Source organism: Carlito syrichta, unplaced genomic scaffold, assembly GCF_000164805.1.
Source record: "Carlito syrichta isolate Samal-C Ts95f unplaced genomic scaffold, Tarsius_syrichta-2.0.1 Scaffold125952, whole genome shotgun sequence".
Classification (NCBI taxonomy): Eukaryota; Metazoa; Chordata; class Mammalia; order Primates; family Tarsiidae; genus Carlito; species Carlito syrichta.
In genome coordinates this window covers 23,130-41,471 of record NW_007070048.1, presented here as the reverse complement: position 1 = coordinate 41,471, position 18,342 = coordinate 23,130, and the positions used below count along the sequence as shown (strand labels likewise).

General features: G+C 40.8%; 1 protein-coding gene across 1 annotated transcript in view; it reads left to right on the top strand.

The window, feature by feature from the left end:
• LOC103249979 (protein FAM13C-like) overlaps positions 1-18,342 on the top strand; it is a 96,819-nt gene that overhangs the window by 59,343 nt on the left and 19,134 nt on the right. The window lies entirely within an intron of this gene.

Below are 18,342 nucleotides of genomic sequence, written 5' to 3'. Positions count from 1 at the left end.
CGGTTTGAAATACCCTGTCTGGCTTTTCTTGTCCTCATTGTAAATTAAGAAGCACTGGGTGGTGTGTCTGATTAGGAGCATAGCAGAGAGAGTGAAAATACTTGATCAGATGCCTAGAAGAGAAATGATGGACTTTAGACAAATGGTTCATTTGGCATTTTGAAAGTACATCTCTTCTTTACCACTCCTCAGCCCCCCACCCCGCCAAAATGTGTTTAGCTAAATTTAGGTGATTTTCTTTTTCTGTCTTTCTTTTTGGTGGAACTTGGTAGAAACAAATAGCTAAAGGTAAACCAGCTTCCTGGTTAAGCCACATTAAACAGCTAGAGTTGTGAAAAATGTCCTAAAGATAAGAACACAAAATGCTGTTTGTTATTTGTGTGTGTGTATAGTGGCAGGCTCCAAATTCCACAGTCTCACTCGTGGCAACAAGAGTAAAAAAGAGTTTAAGAGAAAAGAGGCAAGAGCCTGAATCAATGAACACAGCTGTCTGCCCCACTGTGAACAAGCAAAATGCTAGTTGTAAGGAAGCAATGGTTTGTTTTGACACAAATGACTAGAAAAATGAGGTGATTGTTAGAGTCAACTCGTGATAGCTTTCAAGTATTTGGGAGAAACTTTTTTTTTTTTGAGTTGGAAACCCATGAGAATGCCTAGATTACTTGAACATTTCCAAATTACAGCTGTGAAAAGTTCTATTTGAAAATCAGCTTTTTTGGTATTCCTTTACTATATGGTATTTGCAAATGACATGAAATGTGCCAGCTCACTGTGCTGAGATTGCATGAGAGCAAGAGTGCTGGATGGAGATGTGCATCTGAAACAGCAGGCAGTGCCATATTTAAAATACTTGTTTTCTTTTTAAACAATTTTTTTTTTTAAGATGTGGGGTACAAGTTAGGTTTGGGTACATAAGTGGTTTACATGCAGGTCAAGTTTGGGCCTACCATTGGACCTTACTTCGCCTGGATTAGGATCAGGCATCCTTATTGATGTTATGTATCCCTCTTCCCCACCCGCAATGTCCTTGTTTCCATGCAAAGGTGGAGCTGCTGATCCAGACTGATTGAATACAGTGTGTGCACAAGGTGATCTTGTCCCAGTCAGAGGGTGAATTCTGTGTATAGATTCACATTCTTTCATGTGGCTTCTGTCGTGGCCAAAATTTGAGAGACAAAAAGAGAGCTTAGAGAAGCTTGAAGGGGGTGCAGCATGAATGGGACAGAGGCCACACAGGAGGGTCAACGTGTTCACACTCATTGAAGGAGACGTCCTGCAGAGTGGGAATCTATTTAACTGCATCTTTCCCAGCATTTCTCAACTTATTAACCACACTCTTGTATGGAAGAATCTCTTAATAACATTTATTTAGGCGAAAGAGTTCTATGGAACCACAGATGGGAAACTGCTGTAATATTTTTAATGGAAATAGAAAATATGTACAGAAGAAATGCACAGATTGGAAATGTATAGATGGATGAATTCTTGCAATGTGTGTGACCAGCATATAGATCAAGAAGTGGCAATACCAGCATTCTGGATGCCTCTCTGTAATTCCTTCCAGTCACTATTCCCCTGTAAAGATGACTGCTATTTTTGAGCTTTCTATGAATGAGTTACATGTACTCTTTTGTGTCTTGCTTCATTTACTTTACATTATGATTGTGAGATTCATTCATGTTTGACATGTAGTTGTAGTTTTCACTTGCCTTACTGTAACCTACTGAATGGTTGTCTCTAGTTTTTGACTATTATGATCAGGTATTATTGATTTTTTAAATTATTATAAGCTGTTTTATGGCCTCTTTGTACAGCTGACTTTTTATTTTTTTTTTTTTTTAGTTGGAGTCTCACTCTGTCACCCAGGTTGAAGTACAGTGGCACGTAGGCTCACGGCCACCCCAGTGTGGACCTGCTGGGCTCTGGCAATCCTTCCGCCTCAGCCTTCCAAGTAGCAGGAACTGTAGGCGTGCGCTACCACACCCGGCTAATTTTTTTTTGATTTATTGTGTAGATGATTTCTTACCAAGTTACCCTGGCTTGTCTTGAACCTGCGGGTTCAGGCAATCCACTCGCCTCAGCCTCCCGAAGTACTGGGATTACAGGCTGAGCCGCTGAGCCCTGCCGTACAGCTGACTTTTTATAGGAGTATTCTTCTATCTCTAAATGGACATGTAAGATAAAGATTTTTTGTTATGTGAGCTCTCTTTATTGTTCTTTGTTCCTTACTTTTATTTATTTACCACCTCCACCCTTTTCTAAAAAAGCCTACCAGTTCCAAATCTGCACTCTTTCTTCCATATCAGCTTGCAAGTCTAAAATCAAAAAGAAACACAGTCCACAAGTATTTTCCAGATGTTTCCATGGATGCTGATGTTGTACATAAATAATAATAATTATTATAAGATGCTACAGATGTGTCTTATACTGTCCCCAAATTTCATATTTGGTATTTCCTTTCTACTATTTGAACTTCTTAGTCCACTTTCTCTGTCCCCAGTAGATGGGATGCAGGTGTGGTTCGGTTCTAGAGCTGTGCTTGACTGAGGTCTCCTGCACCTGATATGGTCATACATGGAAAGAAGTATCTGTGTATGGTGTCTCTGTTTGTGCTTTCCACACTTTCCCAGTGGACTGAAAAACTCACTAACTTCTCGTTTCCTTTTGGCATCAGTATGGATTTGACTGCTGACAGTCTCACTTTACCTCTGCCAGTCTCGAGCTCCTAGTTTTTTACCCTGAGTCTCTTGATAGGAATTGGATTTTTAGTCTATGCTTATTGGTGCTTCTGGGACAAGGGTATAGGGATTTTTTTTTTTCTGAAAAACTGATTTAATCTCCCCATTACCATTCACCTGAGCTATCTGATTCTGCCTCTATAAGTCAGTAAGATATTTCATTGTTTGGGGTTTCCTAAATCCTGAATTGAAAAATTATTAGATTTCAGATCTCTCAGTGTCTCATCCACCTTAATTCTTGGTCTTATTAGTCTGCCACAGCCATGTAATTGATAAGAATTCAATAGATCAGAAAGGGACTTGAAAGATAAAATGAGAACAGAATGATTGTTTTCACTGTCTACACATTTGTAGATCTCATTCCTGGCTTCAATTTTAATTAAGAAAAATAAAACATGTACAAAGAAAATCCCTTTTCTGAAAAGCCATGCCATATTGGACCCTCAAACTATATTTTCCAACTTCCAGTTTATTATTAAAGAGCAACACATCAACTTGTTTTAGTTTTCATTTGTAAAATTAAGGCAGGAGGTTTTGAATTGTACTAACTCTAGGAATTCTTTCAGGGATTTTTTTTAAGTTTAATTTTTTTAAATTGACAAATAATAATTATATACATTTACAGGGTATAATGGGATGTTCCAATACATGTATACCGTTGTGGACTGATCAAATCAGGCTAATTAGCATATTCATCAACTAAAATATTTTTTATTTCTTTGTGATGAGAACATTTAAAATCCTCTCTTTCAGCTATTTTGAAACATAAAATACATTATTATTAACTATAGTCACCACGCTGTGCAATGATAGAACACCAGAATTTATTCCTCCTATCTAATTGAAAATTCGTATCCATTAACCAGATCTCCATTTGCCCTGTTTACCACACCCATAAATCTTTGGTAACCACCAATTTACTCCCTACTATGAGTTCAATGTTTTAAGATTCCACTTATAACTGAGAGTATTTGGTATTGTGGTGTTTTAGTTTTAACACTCAGGTATTCTGTCCTTTTTTTCATTTTCCCAGTGTTTGTAGAATTTAGCCATAGGCTCCCGTCAAGAATGGAATGAAGCAAATTGTCCCAGAGTAACTCAGGATTAAGGCTTCCTTGTGGCCCAACCACCATCTCAAGGCCTTGTTTTGGGGAATAAATAATAAATAACAAATAGTGCTATAAAAGTGGCATATGTGCTTAGCTTAGTTAGTCTTATATGAGCAAGCAAGGCCACATTATCATAAGTAAAGTAGTGGTCAGCTGAGGATCTGCAATCGTATAGTCGTCCTGAGGAGCATGCTGAAGCTCTGGGTCACTTTGGGTGTTCTTCCTGGTTCTGCCATAATACTCGCCAAACCCAACTTTTATGCCATCATCCTACAGAAGGTAATATCACCTCAAAAACTGTTCATGGCCCCTGTATGCAGGGAAAAAAATGCTTTTTTATTTTTTTAATGTGACAGACACTTGGAAGGCATTATGCATTTACCTTTTGGATAAAACAAGTGTCAGCTGAGTGAATATGGAGTTTGTTTCCATTTTACTTTTTACCTGGAATTCTGAGGTCATAATGGTAAGGTCAGCCATAAATCAACTGATTTTTGAAGAAGATACTTTGATGTCCTTACAAGGATTTAGTATTTCCTTCATCTTTGAGGCTTGCTTGTTATGAAACTGTCTTATACTGGCATACACCAACTCTACCATTTATTGTGGGCATATACCAACTCTACAATTTATCCTCTCCAACCTAAGCAGCCAGTTTATACATCTTAAAACATTTTTAAACAGTCTTGTTATGGGTTAATGGGTTTACCCAGAAGTGGTGTGTTAAGCACAAAGAAGCAGATGTTAGATCTTGAAATGGGAAAACGAATAAATGTTGCATCGGTCTTTTGCCCACCAATAAACTTTACAACTCCAATGGTGAGAATTTCAAGGTAGCTAAGACTTCAGGGATCACCAGGGAAAATACTTCCAGTTGGGCATACTTACTTTTTTTGTGTGTCTCCAGAATCAAACTGTGGAGACAGCTGTCTGTCTCCTCCATATATGCTTCCTATGAGGTAAGGAGTGTAAGTGGGATGATTGATTGTAAGAACATGGAAGAATCCAGAACCTTAATACAATTAGGAGGACAAAATAAGTTCACTTGCAGGGAGTGGAACAGATAGAAGGGGTGCGGGCAAGAGATTAGAAGATTTGAGACACTGGAAGTTTATGGCAACCTGCTGAGATGGCCAGCTAAAATTAGGTGAAAGTGGCATTGAAACTGAAGGGGTTGGAGACATATGTTAGCATGATTTTCAGCTTAGCCTTTGAAGTAACTGAACATGTAAGAGCCACTGATGGAGAGGAGGAAACCAACTCAGATGGAAGTCACTGAGTCCTAGATATTCAGGTCATAGAATGGAAAGGGGTGAAGAAATTGGTAGACTCAGCAGTAAGGGTCTAAAGGATATCGATAATTTATCCGTCCTACTCTGCTATCTGCTTTCTAACTTTGTGAGGTGGAGAGTAAGGAATGGAAATGTTCATGAAGGTAGAGAAATTCTAATCACATTATTCTTCATGAGGAAAATTAACAGTCCCAATGGCTAAGCATTTCACCAGGTAACTAATAAACCTAATATATCTGAAAGAGACAAACATCAATTCCCTGATACTTTTATGAGTGCTTGGAGTGAGTGGATAATAACATTCCTTTAATGGAAAAACTATTAATTATATTCTGAACACACCATTGTGGGTGCTATTTGTTTTATAGAATAGAATAGAATAGAAACATTTTAGCTGTTAATTGGCCCTACTGGGCATCCTACAAGTGTGTTCCACTTCCATGGCTGCTTTGAAATTCAGTTTTTGACTTTGTCACAAATAGCTAGGAGATTTCCAGATTTGTGTTGGCATCATCATTCTCACTGATTTCTGAAGAACCAGAGGAACAGAAGTGTTCAAAGTGAGCTTGGCTTCACATTTGTGCTATGCTATATTCTGATTGTGGTTCTACCAAAACCCATAGAAATATCATTGGAATCTTCCAGAAAAATCTATGTTATAAAAAGTAAATGTAATAAATTATTAGCATGCAGCAAATGCTTAATAATGACATAATATCAATAATAAGAAGTTTAAACTTGAAACTTAATCACTTATTCTAGAAAGGGGATTAAAAACTTATTCTAGAAAGGGGATATCTGATTTTATTTGGCTAGGTATGAAATATTTATTTACTTGAAATAAATATGAAAAATTAATCTTTTTTACATACTACTGTTACTCATTATTTGTTGAATTATGCTAGTCATAGTAGTTCAACATTCGTCCCAATGTTAAAGAAATCTATGAAGAGCCGGGCTCAGTGGCTCAGCCTGTAATCCCGCACCTTGGGAGGCTGAGGTGAGTGGATTGCCTGAGCTCGCGGGTTCAAGACCTGCCTGGGCAACTTGGTGAGACCTCATCTCTGCAATAAATCAAAAAATTAGCCGGGTGTGGTAGCACATGCCTGTAGTTCCAGCTACTTGGAAGGCTGAGGCGGAAGGATCGCCGGAGCCCAGTGGGTCAAGGCTGCGGTGGCCGGGAGCGGCCACTGCACTCCAGTCTGGGCAACCGAGTGAGACTCCAACTCAAAAAAAAAAAAGAAAAGAAAAGAAATCTATGAAGAATCCTTTAATATTTTAATTTTGTTAAAAGTAGAACAATTTGCACATTTGCAGTGTCTCTTTTTGAATCTATGTGCATGTATCTATGCCCATGTGTACCTCCATGCAGAGGACTTTTTTAAAATTACCATTCCACATTTTATCATATAGATATTTTGACATCAAGCCAACTTGAGCCTCAAAATGGTACTTAACTGTTTTGTTCAAGATATGTTTCTCCCTCAAAATTGTTTTAATTTTGAGAAAATGGTCTAGCAAAAGACTTCTTTAGGGCTTTAGCCCTCCTGAACTGTTTGAATGGTACTATTTCTGTAAGAACAGGCAGCTGTATTTTTCTATTCAAATGCAAACCCAGTCTGTAGAGATGGGCTCTATTTCAGGATAGATTGAGAATTTTTAAAAAGTATTTGGGATACTTTTTATGTGACTGAAAGTCAATTCAACCTAGTTTTAATCATAACAGGATTTTATTGACATACAGCTGAAAGTTGTATCAGGATAGGCTCTATGCATGGTCAGGTCTAGGGATTAAAAACTCATTGTGGAGATGCCATCTTTTTCTATCTCTTGGTTCCTGTTTCCTATATTGGCTTCATGTTTAAGTCAATCTCCCTCTAGGGACACATTATTTAGCCAGTAATTCTAGTGTATATTAGTTTTCAGTTACTATGTGATAAATTACCAGAAGTTTAGTGGTTTTAAACACTCATTTATTAGGACAGTTATGCAGGGCAGAAATTTGGGTGGACTCAATAGGGCTTGCTCAGAGTCTCATGAAACTGAAATCAAGCTGCTGGCTGGGGCCGGTTCTTATCCAGAGGTTCTGGAGAAGAGTCCATATCCAAGCTCCTTTAAGTTATTGCCTGAATCTAGTTCCTTGTAGTTGTAGAACTGTGGTTTCTGCTTCCTTGATGGTTCACAGTTGGGGCAGCTCTCAGCTTCTAGAGACCATCATACTCCTCCTCATTCTTTGTCTTGGAGCCAGCAACAGCACAGCAAATCCTTCTTGTGCTTTGAATTTCTCTGATGTCATCTGCTGCTACCAGCTGGAAGAAGTTCTCTGCATTTTAAAGAACTCGTCTGATTGGTTTAAATTCACTCAAATAATTTCTGAGCCGGGCTCGGTGGCTCAGCCTGTAATCCCGCGCCTTTGGGAGGCTGAGGTGAGTGGATTGCCTGAGCCTGCGGGTTCGAGACCAGCCTGGGCAACTTGGCGAGACTTCATCTCTACAATAAATCAAAAATTAGCCGGTGGGGTAGCGTGCGCCTGTAGTTCCAGCTACTTGGAAGGCTGAGGCAGAAGGATCGCCGGAGCCCAGCAGGTCGAGGCTGCGGTGGCCGGGAGCGGCCACTGCACTCCAGTCTGGGCGACAGGGTGAGACTCCAACTCAAAAAAAAAAAAAAATAATAATTTCTATATCTTTATTTGGTCAGCTGATTTAAAATTTTAATTACATCTATAAATCCCTTCATCATAGTACCTAGATTAGTGTTTGAATAATCGGGTGTAGGAATCTTGGAGGCCACCTTTAGGAGTCTGCCTACCACACAGTGGAATAAGAGTCTCTCTATCTCTAAAAAGCCCCATACCTGAGTCTCATTTATATGGGTGGGGCATGTGCGCATTCCTGAACCAGTCACTATGACCTTGGGGTTTGAAATAAGCTGCTTTGCTGGACTTGGGCTCTATTTCCCCGCTTAGGATCTGGGAGTGCTGTCCTCAGAAGATGGTTAATTGGATGCTGGGCTACATAATATTGGTTTCTGGAAGCATGATCTCCTAGATAATTTTCCTCTCTGCTGGACCACTGCAGGACGCCTCTTGGCATTTTTCTGGTATGGTTTCCTGAGTTGAGATAGAGTCACCTTGCTCCCCTACCAAGGTTTGTTTCTCAGCTGGAACAGTATCCTATGATTCATTTAATTTTAGCCAACTTTTGTTGTCAATGTCAGTGAGGACATTCTGTAGCCAGCATAGTCATAGTGTGAACCTAGTTCTCATTCCCAGTTGAATGAACTAACTGCACAGCAAAGAAACTCTGAACTGCTTCCAGGCCTGGTTTATTCTGCCCCGTCATGCGGAGGCAACTCTCCAGCCTGGCTTCATATCTCCAGAGGAAGCAGGTCTGTAGTCTTCACCCTCAGGGAAATCCTCAGAGTAGTGTTGGCAGTAAAAGTGGAACCTGTCGTAGCAGCTGCCCATATTCGTCCTTGTTCAAAAATTGCCTTGGAGAAGCAACAGAAATATTGGGCTGAGCAGAGCTATTGTGGCAGTACTCACCTAGCTGACCCTCACCTGTGTTTGCCTTTTGCCTGCCAGCCTTTCTCATTTCCCCTTCTCCTCTGGAAGTGCTGTCCTCAGAAGATGGTTAATTGGATGCTGGGCTGTCCTGTTGACCCCTGGTCTTTTTTTCTGGAATGCTATCTTGATTCTTTTCCTTGTTGCTGACTCTCATTTCTGTACATGCTACTAATTTTCTACTCTCTTGCGGAAGGCTAGAAGGTACTATATCCATTCTGGCTCCTAGGAGTCAGCCTATGTGGAGTGTTCATTGCTTTGTAGCAAAAGTATAGCTATAAGAACAATGAATGTAGTGAATTTTTCATAAAGCTAAAGTCTGCAAACAACTCTTTCATTTAAAGAGTATTCTTAAAATTTTCATTTTGTAAGGAACCCTTCTACACTGCTGGTGGGAGTGCAAGCTAGTGCAACCTCTTTGGAAGACAGTGTGGCGATTTTTAAAAGAACTAGAAATTGACCTTCCATATGACCCAACAATTCCCCTATTTGGAATATACCTGGAGGAACTCAAATCATTCTACAAAAAAGTGCCTGCACACGCATGTTTGTTGCAGCTCTAGTCACAATAGCAAAAACATGGAACCCAACCCATCAGAGCTGGACTGGATAAGAAAAAAAATGTGGTACATATACACATTTTTTGGAATATTATACAGCCATAAAGAAAGACAAACATATGGACTTCACAGCAACTTGGATGGATTTAGAGTCTAGCATACTCAGTGATCTATCACAGAAACAAAGAACAGAGTATCATATGTTCTCACTCATAAGTGAACCTTGAACAGTTATCATAATACTATAAGAAAGGGATTGGCAGTAGTGGGAAACTGCCAGGGAAGGAGGGGGTGGGATTGGTAGTTGAGGGAAATTGCCAGGGAAGGGAGGGGTGCACCTCATCAACAAGGGTACCTGCATAATTAACATTTGTATCCCTAACCCTGAATTGTACCCCATATATTTAAAAAAATTTTTCATTTTGTGATGAAATGATGGGGAGGGGGTTTTGTTGGTTTGTTTTTCCTCATGCTCCCACTTTCTAAAACACAAAGTTGATAGTTTCCATATATACCATATATATATTCTGCTCTCCCGACCCTGGTAACTTTTAAAAGATATTACTGCTGACCTATAAATCAAATTTTACCTGGGAGCTGTGACTTTTTAGATATGTTTTTCTATGGAGTCATTCTTTCTTTCAACAGGGTTTATTGAGAAGCAAATGTGTACCAGCTCCAGGTTTGGTGCAGGGGTGAGGTGTGGGAGCTGCAGAAAGAATGAGCTTTGTTATTACCATTTTTTGGAGATTTATAAGAACATACATCAAGTCTAGACGTCTGGCTTCCTAGTCTTGGCACATGTTTCCTACTTTAGGATATTGTTGACTTTCTCAGGGTTATAAAACTCAAGTTTTAAGGAAGGCAAAAGATGAATTTTCGTGTTTTCTAACAAAATATTAGTATTTGACAACTTGTGTCCACCAGCAGATGAATGGCTAAAGAAAATGTGGTGTATACACACAATGGAATTGTTTTTTAAGTTTCATAAATATATGCAATTCTTTTTTTAACTTTTAAATTTTTTATTTTAAAGATGTGGGGTACAGTTCAGGGTTATGTATACAAATGTTCAATATGCAGGTACACTTATTGATGAGGTGTGGCCCCCCCCCCACTAGCAGTTTCCCTCAACTGCCAATCCCAACTCCCGTGTCCTGGCAGTTTCCCATTAATGGAATATTATTCAGCCATAAAAAGAATGAAATCCTGTCATTTATGGCAACCCGGATGAATCTGGAGGACATTACGTTAAGTGAAATAAGTCAGGCACAAAAAGAGAACTGCTACATGTTGTCACTCATGTATAGAAAGTTAAAAAGTTGATCTCATGAAAGTAGAGAGTAGGATAGGATGCAGAGAGTAGAATAATTGTTACTAGAGGCTGGCAAAACTAGCAGAGAGAGAGGGCTAGGGAAGAATTGGTTAAAGGATATAAAATTATAGTTAGATGGGAGGAATAAACTGTAGTATTCTATAGCACTGTAGGGTGACTATAGTCAGTAATATATGAGGGGGAACCAAAAAAACAGAAGTTATTTCTTAAAAATTGTGTATTTATTCTTACATGTTTAAACTTTAGTCACCTTCAAAGTAGTATTAGTTTGATGCAGTACACCTATTGAGATACTTTCAACACGACTCAAAACAGTTTTTGAACTCCAATTATGATGCCTTTTAGTGCTTCTGCCATTTTTTTGTTTTGCCTCTTCCACATGGGCAAAATGTTTCCCTTAGAGGACATTATTCATCTGGGAAACAAAAGAAAGTTGCTTGTGGCAAGATCTGGTGAATAGGGAAGGTGGAGTGTGGGGGTCATGCTATTTTTGATAAAAACCTGCTGAACACTCAGTGCGGTATGGGCGGATTGTTTGTGTAAATCACTCATCATGTAATGGGCAAATGTGAAATAATCTCCAAAAACAAAATTCACTGAAGCCGAACGCAGCTTCTCACAGCAATGCTGGCTGGTACACTGATACAGTGGGTTCCTAGAATACTTATCTGGTAGGAGAAGACAGTACCACAAGGGGCCCACCCTCCAAAAGATAAGTCTGGGTTTTTTGGGGTCCCTCCCTCATATTACAGATTTTCAAGTAGCTAGAAGAGAGGATTTTGAATGTTCACAACACAAACAGATGATAAATACTTGAGGCAATGAATTTGCTCATTAACCTGATTTGATCACTGTATATTGCATATATCAGAATTCACTATATGTACAATTAAATATGTACGATTTTTATGTGTCAGTTGAAATACATATGTATATATTTATATAACAAGTATTTGAGAACATGGCTAATGCCTTCCAGTGTTGGTCTGGCATCTTTAGAAGCATGGATTATATAACTTATTTCACATGGTATGTGATTTTATGGTTTCCAATGGACTGTTACTGATTTATAATATTCATTAAATTTTAGAAATTGAGGGTTAAAGTCGTGTCATCAGAAAAAGTAAAGAACGTATTGGCTGGTGCAGTTGGATGAATTGCCTAGTGACACAGAATGAACCAGAATAAGGGACCAGTGGACCTCCTACTGTATTCACATTGCACTGAGTTTAGTTTTGAAGCAGAATATTTTTCAGGGCTAAGAGAAATTGGAACAAAAATAGCCACAAAGAAGTAACCATATGGGCTACAACCCAGATTAGCTTTGGACTTCAGCCCTTGGGATATAATTAATGTTCTGGAAAAAATGATTAGCTAGGGTTTTATGCATCTTAATATCTGTGCTTTGGGGTAGTTCAGTGCTAGTAACTCCAATGAGAAGCTATTGAAGTTCATTCCTTCAATGAGACACATTCTATTTTCAGAAAAATTAGTCTTGTTATCTAGAAAAGTTCAGTTCTGATTTTAAATGTGAGTTTATAACACTGTATTATTCTCTCCCAAATATCTTATTTTTACTGTTCATGTAATAAGGTGAACAAGTCTGGGCTCAGTGGCTCAACTTGTAATCCCAGCACTTTGGGGGGCCGAGGTGAGTGGATTGCCTGAGCCTGAGGGTTCGAGACCAGCCCAGGCAACTTGGTGAGACCTCATCTCTACAATAAATAAAAAAATTATCCAGGCGTGGTAGCGTGCACCTGTATAGTTCCAGCTACTTGGAAGTGTGAGGAGGAAAGGTTGCTGGAGCCCAGCAGGTCGGTGCTGGGGTGGCCGTGAGTGTGCCACTGCACTCCAGCCTGGGCAACAGGTGAGACTCCAACTCAAAGAAAAAAAAAAAAAGGAGGTAAACAAGACAAGGATATCAAAATGAGGTGAAACTAAGTACAAGATTCCTTCCCAGGTTAAAATCATTTGACTGAATGGAAATGTAGTTTGTGTCATTGTGTGTTGTGGCTAGGTTGTCTTTGTTTAAAAAGAATTGCTAATAAGATCCAAATAGGACCTGGATCCTCTTGTCAACAGAGGGCTCCTTAAAGTTCATAGCTTGTTCTTTACGTTGGCTTTCTCTGTTGAGCAGTGCAGAAAAGTGAGATCTGAGCATCTCACCCAGAGAGAACCTGGGGAGGGCTGAGCTGAGGTGTGTTCTGCTGTAAAGCATCTGGTGACACAAGTGACATAGTCCCCAGTAGAGCTAAGTGAGCAACCAAGGCAACATTCAGAGTGGGTCAAGACTCCAGGGAATAGGGCATTGTTTCCCCAAGTGTAGACCTGGGACCTCTTATATTGAAAGATCCTGATGCAGACCTACTGAATCAGAATTTCTAGGAATCCTAGTCTGTGCTTGGGTGTGCACGTCTTTCATAAACTTCCCAGTGATTTTTTAAGTACTATAAGGTTTCCAGGTCAGGCAGCAAAGGGGCTTGAAATTGGATACTAAGAGGAGCCTCCCCAAGTACTGATTAAAGGGTCCAGAAAAACAAAACTAATAAACAATGACGATCTCTTTATTGATCGACCCTTGATCTACACATTGTGCGTGGATGCAGCCATGAACAATGGAGGCCCTTATGGAGCTAAAAAAGAGCCAATAAACAAGTAGACAAATAAAATCACACATTATGATGAGTGTTGGGAAGAAAATAAGCAAGATTAAGAGGGAAACGGGGATGGGACTGTTGAGATAAGGTAATTAGAATTGGCACAATAATTTAATGAGATTTTGACTGTGAAGGAACTACAGCTGTACAGGGCCTGGGGTAGGAGGGAGAGGAGGGACCAGGTGAATTAGTGGATGAAAACGAAAGGTATTATATGTGTGTGGTGGGAATACAAGGAGGGGGGACCCCCCAAAACCGGAATTTAGTTATAAAAAATTGTGTACTTATTCTTACATGTTTAAACTTTGTCACCTTCAAAGTACTCTTTGTTTGATGCAATACACCTATTGAGACACCTTTTCCACTGCTCAAAACAGTGTTTGAACTGTTTTTGATGCTTTTTAATGCTTTTGCCATTTTTTGTTTCACCTCTTCCACATGGCAAAACGTTTCCTTATGAGGACTTTTTTCATCCAGGGAAACAAAATAAAAAAGTCACTTGGGGTGAGATCGGGTGAACAGGGAGGGTGGGTCACAAGGGTCATGCCATTTTTGGTCAAAAACTACTAAATGTTCAGTGTGGTATGGGCACGTGCACTCGTAAATCACTCATCATGAAATGGGCAAATGTGTTGAAAGACCCTCCAAAAAAAGATTCACTAAAGCCAAATGCAGCCTCTCACAACAATGCTGGCTGGTACACTGATGCTGATGGGTTTCTAGAACACTTACTTAGTAGGGGAAGCCTGTATTACAAGGGGCTTGCCCTACAAGTAATAATTCTGGGTTTTTGGGGGTCTCCAATAGTATACTTGGGAAACATGAAGATTCAGGGAAGAAGAGTGGTAAGTAGAAATGGGGATATTTGAAGAGCTAGTCATATCCCCAAATTTGAGCAGATGCTCCATATCACTGTAGAGAATCTACATGCAATTCTTAGATATACAATGGAACGGGAGAGGGACACTAGACCCTTTTTACAAACTAAATGTAATCTGTCCCTGCTGTGCAATTGGTGAACTGCAGACAAAGGCACCCTAAAATAACATTTAACCACCCAGCCTGTGTGGGTGTTCTCTATTTTAACCCAACTAAAGTGGGACCTGAGTAATTGTAGAGGAGAGAAAATGAGTAGAGTATTTTCTAAAACAAGTAGCATATTCTCCATTATGTAAAAGGGAAAAAGTTGGCTTTTTAAAGAAAACCACACCTAAGTTTCACAGACTTCTCTCTGGCTTCTTTCTTAACCAGATGGGATAGTTGGAGAAGCAGAGGTGGTCACTGTTATCTAGAGGATCCATTAGCTTTTACTCCATTTTCCTGCAGATTCTACACATCCATTCAGGGTGATTTTGGATGTAAACCTGGAAAAGCTCTAGCAGGCTGGCTCTGAGTGACGGACTAGGGAGGCAACCTCACAGGAGTGGAAATCCCATAAGGGAAGGGCTGGGCTGAGGTTGCACCAGGACTGCGGGGATTTACTGTCCTTCATTTTTCGGTAGAGGGAAAAACATGTTCCTGCATTAAAGGCCACTACATCAGTCTTGATTGAATGGTGAATTGGTTGGTTAGTCACTCTCTACCTCTTGCCTTTTCTTTCTTCCATAGTCCCATAATAATAATACTTGTCACGGTTTGATTTGTTGGCTCATTTATTAGCTATCTCCCCACTAGACTGGAAGCCCCATGGGAAGAGGCTGATGGAAGCTTCATACCCCAGAGTGCAGCTCTTTGTGCTTGGAAGGCTGCCTGAGAATTGGAGCTGCACGCATGCAGAACATCTGCAAGTTAAAAACAAACCCTGTGTATGCGCTGCAAGCTGTCCATGAGCCTTCTTGGGATGGCTCTGTGGGGTTCAGCCTTGATAGGACAGGCTGGATGTCTCCTGTCATCCATTGGAAAGACATGTAGGTGACAGTGGTGTAGATTACTGATAGGCAGATTCTCCCATCCCCTTTGTCCCTGGGCTTCTTGGTCCTCAGGCATCTTCATGGCCCATCCCACACAGAGTGTCCAAGTTCCTACCCTCTTACTTGTGTCCTCTGGTGCAAAAAAGGCAGATTGTCTTCAGGTAATAGGACAGTGCAGGTTGGGAAAGGATATGGAAGATGGCTGGTCTGCAGTGTCTCTTCCATTTTGCCTTCTTGTTCTCTATTTGGAGATCCTGTCTCTCCAGACCTTCATCTTCTCTCTCCTGCTCCATTTGCCTTTTCTTTTCTTCTCCATTCCTCTAAGCTTAGTCCTGTCTAGTAGCTCAGACAGGAATAAACCAGCTGTGCAACTAGATCTCATTGGCACTCAGTCTTATTCAGTATGAGTACAAGTGAGGGAGAAGGTGGCAGAGGAAGATGGATGGAACAACCGATGGATACTTCTCACTCTCACTGGGTCACAACATTATACCTTGCTCCCGGTGGGAGTCCAAAGACCTCTGAATGCAAACTCCTGTGCAGTGAAATTTTTTACTCATTTGCATTGCATGAACACTCGGTCCAGTTCCATAAACACTGTCCAAGCACCCACTTCCTGCCAGGTTCTGTGTACACCCATTCTCAGTCTTTGTGCCTGTTTGCTTTTCTTTCCTTTAAAGTTGGAAGGGGACTTGGAAGTAGTCTAGCCTGAGGATCTTACAGGGCAGGTGCAGAAATGAGACTCTGGAGGCAAAGTGATGAGTCAAGGCCTCAGAGTCCATGTGGACTATGGCCTTGCTGCATGGCCAGAGCTCTGCCCAGTGGCCTCTGGGGTTTGGAGATATTTATAGTCACAGAGTCTAGTCCTTGAGTGATTGCCACATTCTGGTGCTCCATAAAGTGCTTTCCATGCCTTCCCTCTTTTAATTCTGAGAGCAGCCCTTAGAGAGCAGATGCCATTGTTAAGGATATTACTACCTCTTTTAACAAATGAGGAAATTAAGGCTTGGGGTAGCCAGGATATTTGGCCAAGGTCAGACACATAGCAGAGATGATAACCCATCTGGTTCTGTGAGAACCTGAAAGTTGTGCCCACTTTTGCTTTTGAAATATACAAGAGCACTTTTGAGTGTGAGACAGCCTGCTGGCTCCCCAATTGAAAAAAAAAAAGAAAGGTAGAGTTAAAAAAAGAAAGAATGTAAGCCTTTCTTTTGACTTTATTTTTCATTCATTAAAAAAACTGTAGTAAAAAATATATAAAGTTTACTACTTTAGCAATATCTGAAGTGTGTAATTTGTTGGCATTAATTATAGTCACACTGTTGTGCAACCATCACCACCATCCATCCATCCGTCCCAAGAACATTTTCCATTCTCCCAATCTGAAAACCTATTATCAGTAAACAATAGCTTTCCATCCCCATGCTCGTCCTATCCCCCACTCCCACCACCAGCCCTTGGCAACCATTCCACTTTCTGTCTCAATAAATTTTACTACTCTACCTTATAAAAGTGGAATTCTGTGGTTTTTGTCCTTCTGTGACTGGCTTATTTCACTTAGCATAGCATCCTCAAGGTTCATGTATGTTGTGGCATGTGTCAGAATCTCCTTCCTTCTGAATGCTGACCAGTGGTTCATTGTATGTACATGCCTATGTTTTGTTGATATCCACTGATGGACACTTGGGTTGCTTCTACCCTGTATAGTGTGCTAGGGCTTCCATAACAAAGCACTCCAGACTGTGTGGCTAAGCAGCAGAAATTTATTTTCTCACAGTTCTGGAGGCTGGAAGTCCAAGACTGAGGTGCCCGCAGGGTGGGTTTCTCCTGAGACCTCTCTCCTTGGCTTGCAGATAACTGCCTTCTTATTGTCTCCTCACATGGCCCTCTGCCTGAGCATGTGTCTGTCCCTGGTGTCTCTTCCTCCTCTTATAAGGACATCAGTCATATTGGATTAGAGCTCCACCTTTGTATGTCATTAAAGGTTCTGTCTTGAAATATAGTCACATTGGGGGTTAGGGCTTCAACATATAAATTTTGAAGAGATACAGTTTCATCCATAACATATCTGTTGGCTACTGTGAGTATGAGTGTATGAATATCTGTTCAAGTCCCGTTTTTCAATTATTTTGTCTATCTGCCCAGCAATAGGATTCTGAACTATATGGTAATTCTATTTTTAATTTCTGGGGGACCCACCATACTGTTTTACATAGTGATGGCACCATTTTAGATTTCTATGGCATTATTTCTTAATCTTCAGAACAGTTTTGCTTTTTATGAGAGGTCACTGATTTCCAAGGTCCTCCAGTAGGAAGCATTACGAAATATTAAATCCTTCAAAACTTGGTGCCCTTGTACCTTCTCCACCTCCTGTCAACAACCTTGGTTCTTGTTTTCATACTCAGCTGCTGGGAAAACAGCCCAGAAAGGAGGAAGCCATTAAAAATATCCTGGTCTCAGGCAGGTGCTTCAGGTGAGCCATAGCCTCCCAGACAGCAGCCCCTAAGCACTGGAGAGGTTTGCACCAGACCCTTCCTTGTCTCTGGGTGTGGCAGAGGTGGGATCTTCAGCCCACCTAGTTACCTGCTGCTTTCAGAATGACTGAGGGACAACAGATTTCAGACATCCCTCAGTGAGCAGCTTTTGAAACACTGCTGTAGATTCGTGACCTTAACAGAATGGGTGGGGATGTGTGTGAGAGTTGGCTTTATGTGGAGAGAGGGGCTGGGTTATGAAATATATCTCAGGATGTTGGGTAGGTATTTATGTGAGGTGAGGTTTGAGAGTGTGTAGGGGGTAGGTGTGTATGGGAACTGGATGTGGGGGCGTGCGGGGGATGGGGTAGGTGTACGTGGGTATGTGGGAGTAGGCTGGGCGGTTTGGGGAGCTGTGTGTGAGGGCACAGCATGGGGGTAGGAGTGTGTGTGCATAAGGTGAGGTGTTTGCATGTGTGTGTGGAGTAGGGGTGAGTGCAGGAGTTGAGTATGAGGGTGCATATGGAGTAGAAGGTGAGGAGTAGGTATGAGGGTCTATTGGGGTAGAGGTGATGGCACTTGGGGGTTAGAGTGTATGTACATGTGTGTGCAGTAAGGGGTGAGGGTGAGGGTAGAGGATGAGGGTGGGGGTTGGGGTGGGGGTGGAGGGTAAAGAGTGAGGGTGAGGGTGAGGGGTGTTG